The sequence below is a fragment of the Rhinoderma darwinii genome, chromosome 5, assembly GCF_050947455.1.
Source record: "Rhinoderma darwinii isolate aRhiDar2 chromosome 5, aRhiDar2.hap1, whole genome shotgun sequence".
NCBI classification, from domain to species: domain Eukaryota; kingdom Metazoa; phylum Chordata; class Amphibia; order Anura; family Rhinodermatidae; genus Rhinoderma; species Rhinoderma darwinii.
In genome coordinates, this window is record NC_134691.1 from 77,192,800 (window position 1) to 77,201,995 (window position 9,196).

The window sequence follows — 9,196 nt, forward strand, 5'->3', positions numbered from 1 at the left end:
TGAACTTTTTTCATGCTACAACTACAACGATGACTTTATGATGTGTGAGGTTTCGGTTAGGCCAATTATTAACGTTTAAAAAAAAAAAAAAAAAGTGTAAGAAATGTCAAGGTGGCATACAAAGAAATAACTACAACAGTGTAAAGACTCACGCTAAACCAAAGCTTTTGTGTTTATAGAACATATAAAAATGGAATTAAATAGGATTGTCTGGAAGTGAGGACTATCGAAAGTGTAAAGAAAAGTTCTCAACCTCTCACCCCGTGATCCACTTACAAATCATTGTAGGTTTTTTTTATTTTAACCCTTTCCCACAAAATGACGTGCCAGGTACGTCATAGTGCGGGGGGGGGGGGTAATGTATGCAGCGTGCTCATGCGCGGAGCGCGCTCCATAATCAGCGGGTGTCAGCTGGCACCCAGGACTAACGGCCAGGAATTTATATTTAAAAAAATAAATAAAATAAAAAATATATATATAAATTTGGTATCACCGTAATCGTATTGAGCCACAGAATAAATACTCCTAAATAATGAATACTCCTAGACCAAGCCTGCTACCTGTGGTTATTGTAACCGGAGGGGCCCATCAGGAAGATACTGCCTAGAAGTTCCGGGATTACGCATTACTAGACCATGAGGAGTCGCGCAACTATTAACTCCCTCCGCAGCCAGCTCTAAACTGAACCCAGTGTGTCCGTCGAACATGCGCAGTCTCTGCTTTATATTGCGCAATAGCTCTGGCCAAGTAGTGGTACCGGATGGGGAGCACTGCTGGAAGAGATATATAGATTTCATTCATGGGTATATACATGTAGGGTACATATGAACCAAATGTAGTGACAAAACAGAAGAAAGCCTGTCAGAAGGGCAGCAAAAAGGAGATCAGTTATAATAAAGTGCACTGAAAATACAGCGGAGAAATGCAGACAATTCCAGACTAGACATCAATATACGATGGTCATGGAAGAGATGAATGGCAGGTTGTCTAAGGAATCTCAATGAGTCACAGGGGTGTAGACATGACTTACAATAACTAACTCAAAAAGTAAATTGTATCACACCAGAAACAGCAGAGCCGTGTGTGCAGAGCCGTTACCGGGCCTCCATGCTGAACCGGATTAGAGACAGTGTCCCCACAAAAAAAACAAATGTATAAAATCTCTATGAGGCAAACAGAAATACAGAATAGTCTCAGACTGCTATAGGTGCTGTGTTATGGCTCGGTGCAAGTTGGAGAACGTATACAGAGCCATAACAAGCCCATGTGTTTCTATTTACCGGGAAGTATTACATTTATACAACAAAATGGATACTTGGGTGAAGTAACTACTAGAGATTATAGAGACAAATTACTTTAGACTTTGAGCCAGTTTAAATTTTTCTTTCTATATAAAAAACCTCGACCCAACAATGAAAACTTCCAGATATCAACAGAAAACCACAGCAGCAAAAGTGTAAGCACTGGTGGGTTATCTGGCTCCCGGCATTGGTCTAGCAGTGCCTAATTCTTAGGGTATGTTCACACGCCTGACAAAAAACATCTGAAAATACGGAGCGGTTTTCAGAGAAAACAGCCTCTGATTTGAGGCTTCTTTTGAGGAGCTTTTCATAGTGTTCAATGGAAAATTGGCTCCAAAAAACGCCTCAAGAAGTGACATGCTACTTTTTACGGAGCGTCTTTTTACGCTCCGTTTTCTAAAATAGCGGCGTAAAAAGACACCCCGTATGAACTAAATGCTGTTTTTCCCATTGATTTCAATGGGCGTTCAGCATTTTACTTTTATTTTTTTTAAATGTTTCAGCGGTGATGTGATTTGGAAATTAATGGTTATAGGCTTACAGCTAAAACACTTTGGGTATTTAAAAAAAACTCATGCTTTACCTATTGATCGACTGCTGTACAACATAACACAGGGTCACTACGAATTCAGTGCAGAGAGAGCAGATTGACATTCTAGCAAGGATAGAATGATTATAAACCACAAGGAAACCACCATAAGGCTATGTTCACACGGGGTATTTTGCAGAGTTTTTTGACGCGGAAACCGCGTCGCAAAACTCGGCAGAAACGGCCCGAGAACGCCTCCCATTGATTTCAATGGGAGGCGTCGGCGTCTTTTTCCCGCGAGCAGTAAAACTGCCTCGCGGGAAAAAGCAGCGACATGCCCTATCTTCGGGCGCTTCCGCCTCTGACCTCCCATTGACTTCAATGGGAGGCAGGAGAAAGGGTATTTCTCGCTGTTTTATGCCCGCGGCGCTCAATGGCCGCGGGCGAAAAACGGCGCGATAATCGCCGCGAAAATCGGCGTGCAGGGAGAGGAATCTCTGCCCCAAAGTTCCAAACGGAATTTTGAGGCAGATATTCCTCCCCCAAAATACTCCGTGTGAACATAGCCTAAGAGACAGAAGATTATACCGTGACTGCCACACATATACAGAAACATAAGGGAGAATCCAAACGGTCATCTTAAGTTCTGTTACATCTGGGTTCGGTTTTCCGAAAAAGGGAAGTACCTAATCTGTCGCATGACAGAAACCAACAGCGCCCACTGGAGCCCATTGACTTTAACGGGTTCCATTGGGTTTTCATCATGTGACTACAATGTCAAATAGCAAAGGCTTGTAGAAACACTAGATCATATGAGAGGGGCAGAGACAACACAGCAGGAATCCCACGTATGTTGCACAAACTGGAAAAAATAAAACTAACCAAAAAAAATAAAAAATAAAAACACACACACACACGACTAAATGTACATTGTAAGGCCGAATCCACGTGGTCATATTGACAGTCCGTGCGAGGACTGTATATCTTTTGCCAAAAGCAGCAAACTCCATCCTGTTTTCTTCTGATGAGTTTGTTCCGATCTATGGCATAAAAATGGCTTAGCCCGGACTTCGATTATTCGGGCGCATTCACACGCAACATATTTTTATGCAGAAATGTCAGTTTCATTCATCAGAATGTTGTTTCTGCAGCAGGTGCATGGATTTCTGCAAGTTACATTCAGATGAACTGAACGGATTTCAAATCGCAAAAATCTCTGCAGCAAAATCTTCCGCATGTGAATTGACACTTATGGTTGTATGAGAGTACAGCTAAAGTTTGTATGGAAGGGAATGGTAGAGAATACATTCCTAACAGGCCATAATTCCTGACAAACTCTTGCTCTACATCACATCCAACGCTCCAGTAATAAAAGCCACCACACCAGTGAGAACAGAGCCTTAGGCCTTATTCACACGAGCGGGTCCGATTTGCGGCCGTTTTTTATGCATATGACTGTCTGTGTTGCGTCAGTGAGGTCTCCGTGTATCATCAGTTTTTCTCGTCCATGTTTCTCCTCTACAAGTACTTCCTGGTTTCACTTTTCTTTTTTTCCTCCTTTTCTTCAGCAGCTAATAAGTGAAAAACAGATAGTACACGGATGTCATTCATGTGCTGTCCGGTTTTTCTTTTACGCACCCATAGAATTTAATGGGCCAATCTGATCTGCAAAAACGCACCAGAACAGGACATGCAGTGAGTATACGGTCAAATTAGAATTAAAAGAAAAATAGAGTTTGGAGAGCACCTAAACCTGTAGGTGAGGGCAGGAGGCCTATCAGTTTATCTCTGTTACTGCCAACTGAGCTCCCACAATGCACTGCACTGCTCCTTGGTAAAGGAACCCAGCCGAATTCTGAATTTATCTTTCTATCTGAACAGTGAAAAACGACGCATTGTACAAGTAAAACAACGTATTTACAAAACTATGAAACATTTGACACAGTTTCTAAGCTGGGAAATATTGGAAAATGTCATTCAAAAGTGGAGTAAACGGTCTGAAAAGTTTAGAGGAAGGAAGAACCTAAAAGCTTTCATCTGCGCTCATGAAGGTCCGACACGTCCAGGAAACTAGCACAGGCAAAGTGTGTTGCAATGGAGGAGCAGATGGACGTCTCGTCACACGCCCCTCCGTCTGAGGCAATTTTCTGGATGGGAGCGGCATGAACAGAAAACGATACTAAAAAGGGGGCGTGGCTTCAGAGAGTGTAGAAACGGCGCAGAACTTCTAATTAAGATATATTAGGTCTGTTAGCATGGGTGCTTTTGGACCACTGGGTTGCTCCCTCTGCGGGAGCGGTGGCCGCCATGCGGTGCTGCAGCCGATAGAGTAGGGACCCACTTAAAAGAGGTCGCCGTGAAGTGGCAAGTGGGCTTATACAGTTTGATCAAAATGTTTACAAAGAACCTCATGTTCACGTTTCTAAATTATGCCTAGCGGCTCAGATCAACGTATATACTGTGGATTGTGCGGTCCATGTCTAGTTTCTCACAATGCTGATATATTAGTAAGTTGCCCATATTCAGGTTTAGAACACTTGAAAAAAAAAAAAAAAAAAAGTGTATGTAAATCGGCCAACCCCTTTAACTAAACCAGGCAAACAGGTTATGGAAAAAAATCCGCAACTATTCAGAGAATTATGAAGGTTTTATTTTGTTTCTTTCGTTGCAAACATTCACGTGCCCTCAGATGTTTTGCATTTGCCATAGATTATAATGGAGTCACAGTGCATGACTGCGGTATTGATCACCCCCGTTCTAAGACTTGGTGGGGATCCCAGCAGTAGGGTTCCCATTGATGGGAATAAGGAGTGAATGTGCTATTGGCGTCAGTTGTCGGAGAGACCCCTTAAGAAGTTAGAGCACAAGACATCGAGTCTACGAGTAGAATATTCTTTCATTGAAACAAACTCATTAGATAGTGCTTCAGACTTGGCAAATAAAAAAAAGATTTCCCCCTGCTTGCCAAACAGCCAAAATATTTTCCGGTTGTTGTGTAGAGTCCCTGCCTCCCCGCGGGTATACTGTAATCAGTTGTCATTACAAGACAAAGTCTCACGGGGTGGTAGTGATTCACAGCATCATAGATAACTATCATGCTGGGAGTCCGGCTCCCTGAACTGTGTTCAGTCCGGGAAAATCGTGCAACATACAGTCCATATCGCCGTAAAACAAAGTTTTTTGCCGCTGATTTTTTTTTTTGGGTGCCAAAAATCAAAAACCGCCAAATTTCCCCCATCGACTTAGATCGGAGGCAGGTTTTTTTTTCCCAGGTGGTTTTTGACCACTCAGTAGAAAGAAAAACAGTATGCCCTATAATGGAGCGGTTTCTACCCCTGAAACTCTATTAAAATCAATAGGACGCAGAGAAAAAAACGTGCCGCTTCTTTGAAGCATTTTTTGGCGCGGTTTTTGCAAAAACTGCGTCAAAAAATGCTTAAAAAGAGAAAGCCGGCATTTCAAGATTTTCCTCAAAATTCCTGAACAAATTTTGAGGCAGTTTTTTTTTCTACCGGACAAAAAAACAACAACTTTGTGTGAACTTACCCTTATGGTGATCTGAATCAGTAACTCATTGTCAGTTCAAGTATTCATGCATATGCACCACCTGCACTTCTGCCCCAGCAAAATTAAGGAAACAAGGTGGCACTATGGCTATGTTCACACGGGGTCTTTTGCCGATGTTTTTTGACGCGGAAACCGCGTCGCAAAACTCGGCAGAAACGGCCCGAGAACGCCTCCCATTGATTTCAATGGGAGGCGTCGGCGTCTTTTTCCCGCGAGCAGTAAAACTGCCTCGCGGGAAAAAGAAGCGACATGCCCTATCTTCGGGCGCTTCCGCCTCCGACCTCCCATTGACTTCAATGGGAGGCAGGAGAAAGCGTATATCTCGCTGTTTTATGCCCGCGGCGCTCAATGGCCGCGGGCGAAAAACGGCGCGATAATTGCTGTTCACACGGAGTATTTTGGGGGAGGAATATCTGCCTCAAAATTCCGTTTGGAACTTTGAGGCAGATATTCCTCCCCCAAAATACTCCGTGTGAACATAGGGGGCAATCTGACAAGTGACTTCTCTCCCTCCTATGACTGCAAACCTAAACAAGAGACGACAAAGTACAAAGGAGGTGAAAACTGCTAATAAAATGTCCGTCATGAGCGTGTTATTTCATCCCATCCCGGTAGAACACACTTGTTTCACAATACCAACCTGGGTGTGACACATTATGCGATGAAAAACAAGTATAATATATCTGCAAACTGAACAGAATAGTATACAGAACGTACTATATATAGTAGTATAAGAGTAAGCACTAAATACGGAGATACGTTCTAACCTGTACCAGCAATGTGTATCTACCGACTCCTAGCAAGTTATAGGGAAACCCAGGGTTATATGAATAGTGGTGAGAATTTATACACTTTTCTACGCCAGTTTTATGCACCTTTTAAGTAGTTTCTGCCACTTTTCTAAAAAAATAAAAAATAAATAAAGTGTCAGGAGCTTCGTATAAGGTGAGGGTCCGGTCTGTGTTTGGGAGGGGGTTCTGCTCTGGGCTCTGTTAGGAATGGCGTTCTGCACTAGGGTCTGTGTTGGGGAGGGGGGTCTGGTCTGAGTTGGAGGGGCTGCCCTGGGGTTTTGTATTGGGGGGGCTGACTTGGAAGAGGGGGAGAGTCTGCTCTGTGTTGGGGAGGGGTTGTCTGCTCTGGGGTAGCCCTGCTCGGGGACTTCAGCACTGCTCCTGACATCATAATCCATATATGGGCAGTGACATCAGGAGTTCCCCATCGATCCAGCGCTAGACCCAGGAAAGGGAAGTATAATAATGGTTTTGCTTTTTTTTTTTACATGTTCGGTTGTCGAACTACTTCAGATTCCAGGACTACTTCGATTATTTTTCCTACGTGTCTTTTTTTAAACGATATAACTACTGCTTTAGTAATGGCCGCTGTCTGACTGGCAGCGTCCATTACTAAGGCGAGGCTTAGTGTTAGCTGGTGAAAAGGCGAACACTAACCCCCATTACCCACCGCAACCAAGAGTCAAGTACCAATCTGTAGTGTTGGTCGGGCAACGGGGCAGCCGCAGGCTGCTATTAGGCTGGGAAAGGCCAAAAACTGTGGCGTTACCCACCCTGGTAATGCTAGCCTGCTGCTGTTAAGTTGTACCTGGCTGGTTATGAAAAATAGGGGGGACCCCACGTTTTTTTAATTAAATAAATTAATCATTCGAAAAAACGATGTGTGGTTCCCTCCATTTTTCATAACCAGCCAGATACAACATAGCAGCAGCAGGCTAGCATTACCAGAGTGGGAAAGGCCATGGTTTTTGGCCTTTCCCAGACTAACAATTCCAGCCTGCAGCCGCCCTAGTGCACAACGATCACTACAGATGGTTGGATAATGGATTGTACCCGGCTCTTCCCAATTCCTGGGGTAATAACGAGGAGTTCGAGTTAGTCTTTTCCCCGGGTAATACTAAGCCCTGCCTTAGTAATGGATGCTGTGAATCAGACAGTGGTCATTACTAAGGCGGTAGTAATAAAGTTGAAAAAAAAAACGGAAAAAATATTTTATTGAAATCAAAAATCCCCACACAATTCTAGTAACCATTTTATTCATAAAAAAAAAAAAACACTATTATTGAAGTAGTCCAACAACCGAACTTGTAAAAAAAAAAAAAAAACAAACATGAAAAAGCAAAGCAATTATTATACTTACCTTTCCTGGACCCAGCACTGGAGCCGCAATGTCAGCAAGCTACACCGTTTCCGTAACTTCAGGAGTTAATGGGGGGGGGGGGGGTGTTCGCACTAAAAGTGCCTAGGGCAGCATCAACTCTAAATACGGCCCAGCTTTCACCTACAATATCCCCCCTGGCCCCTACTTAACTTCTGCCTCCTTATATACCTTTCTCCCCCTCCTCCCAGAGCCTCTGCCACCATCTGTGCCCCCACCACAAATAAAGCTCAAGATCCTCTTCAGTGTGCCCTGCACCCCCTGCCACCTTTTGTATTCCCTGTACCACACCCTCAGAGCCCCGGGCACACTGCCCCCACAAAGAGCCCCTTACTCCAGCTTCAGTCTCCCCTCACCTAAAACAGTGCCCGTCTCCTGCCCCTACTCTCTTCTGAACCCTCCTCAGTCCTGCGTTCAACATCTGCAGTTGCCGTCTGAATCGCAGGGAAATCGGCCAAAGCTGCACTACACGTGGTAGCAAGTCAAAAATAGCGGAAAAAACACTAAAGCAGAGGGATCAGACCAAGCGCTCTACTCTGAAAGCAAGAGAACCTGGTGACCGGGTGACCTTCCTGTAGGTGTTTTTAGTGGGATGGGACCATAAAAAAAAAAAAGACAAATTAAATTAATCTTGTTTTAAAACGCACAGTGAAAAACTGATACAAAACAGGTGACAAATCGAAAACGAAACACGGATCAGATGCAAAATGGACCAAGACGACACCAGGACGCAGTGGTGTGAATAGGGCCTTACTGGCATTGCTGCATCTAGAACAACCTGTGCTAGAGAATTATTTCTGGTTTATGTTCCCCAAATTGGCACCAATTAAAATGTCAACTCATGCTGAAAAAACAAGACTCGCACAACACGGGAAAAAAAAAAAAAAAGTTATGGCTCACAGAATACGGGGAGACAAAGAAGGGGCTTCTTGTGGGAATGTTAAACCAGAAAACTTTAGAGATTTGATCTGATCATCTTCATACTGACCTGCAGAACAGTTATTTTCAATACATTAGCGATCCCAAAATGATGAGAAATACCAGTCAATAGCACCACATACACTCTAGTTACTTACATTCAGTAAACAATAACAAAACAAACCTGAAACGTATGGACTGCTTGGAAAACTGACTTCAAATAGTTATTACTATCAAAACTTATAAGGGGCCCATCCATTCTAGTAAGTACAGGCCAGAAAGTGTCCTCAAAGGAGCCCATACGGTCTGCCGGAAAACCAAAAAAATAGTCCCTACACTCCGGACACTTCAGGAATGAACAGGCTGCAATGTATTCTATGCTGGGAGAGAAACCCACAGGAGCCCATACGTTCTAGGCACTTCAGGACAGGAGAAATGTATGGGCTGCAGGGAGAAACTCAAAGGAACATGTACAATATACATTGCAGGCTCAACCCGATCAGTGCGTCCAGCGCCGGCTGGTCTGACCTTGACTGCAGCGCCCCCTGTGGTCTCTGGGACAGGTCTGCAGAGCTCCACTAGCCACACATACCTATCACCTGCCGGAGCTGACGCCACTGCCCAGTCACAGGTCTTATTCCCGGTGGCTGCTGACTCAGAACGGCTCCCGAGAGCGATAGATGCTATTTCCTAGTGTACTAAAGGACCTTTG

The 9,196-nt window shown here is 44.0% G+C and overlaps 1 protein-coding gene across 2 annotated transcripts in view; it reads right to left on the bottom strand.

The window, feature by feature from the left end:
* Window positions 1-9,196, bottom strand: part of MTFR1 (mitochondrial fission regulator 1) — a 45,037-nt gene extending 35,841 nt beyond the window's left edge. The window contains exon 1 of one of the 2 annotated variants that reach the window (XM_075826174.1): window positions 9,077-9,196. The gene's annotated coding sequence lies outside the window, so the exon portion shown is untranslated. Of the gene's footprint in view, window positions 1-5,376; window positions 5,477-9,076 lie in introns of those variants that run through there. The other variant, XM_075826175.1, reaches the window with a different exon arrangement.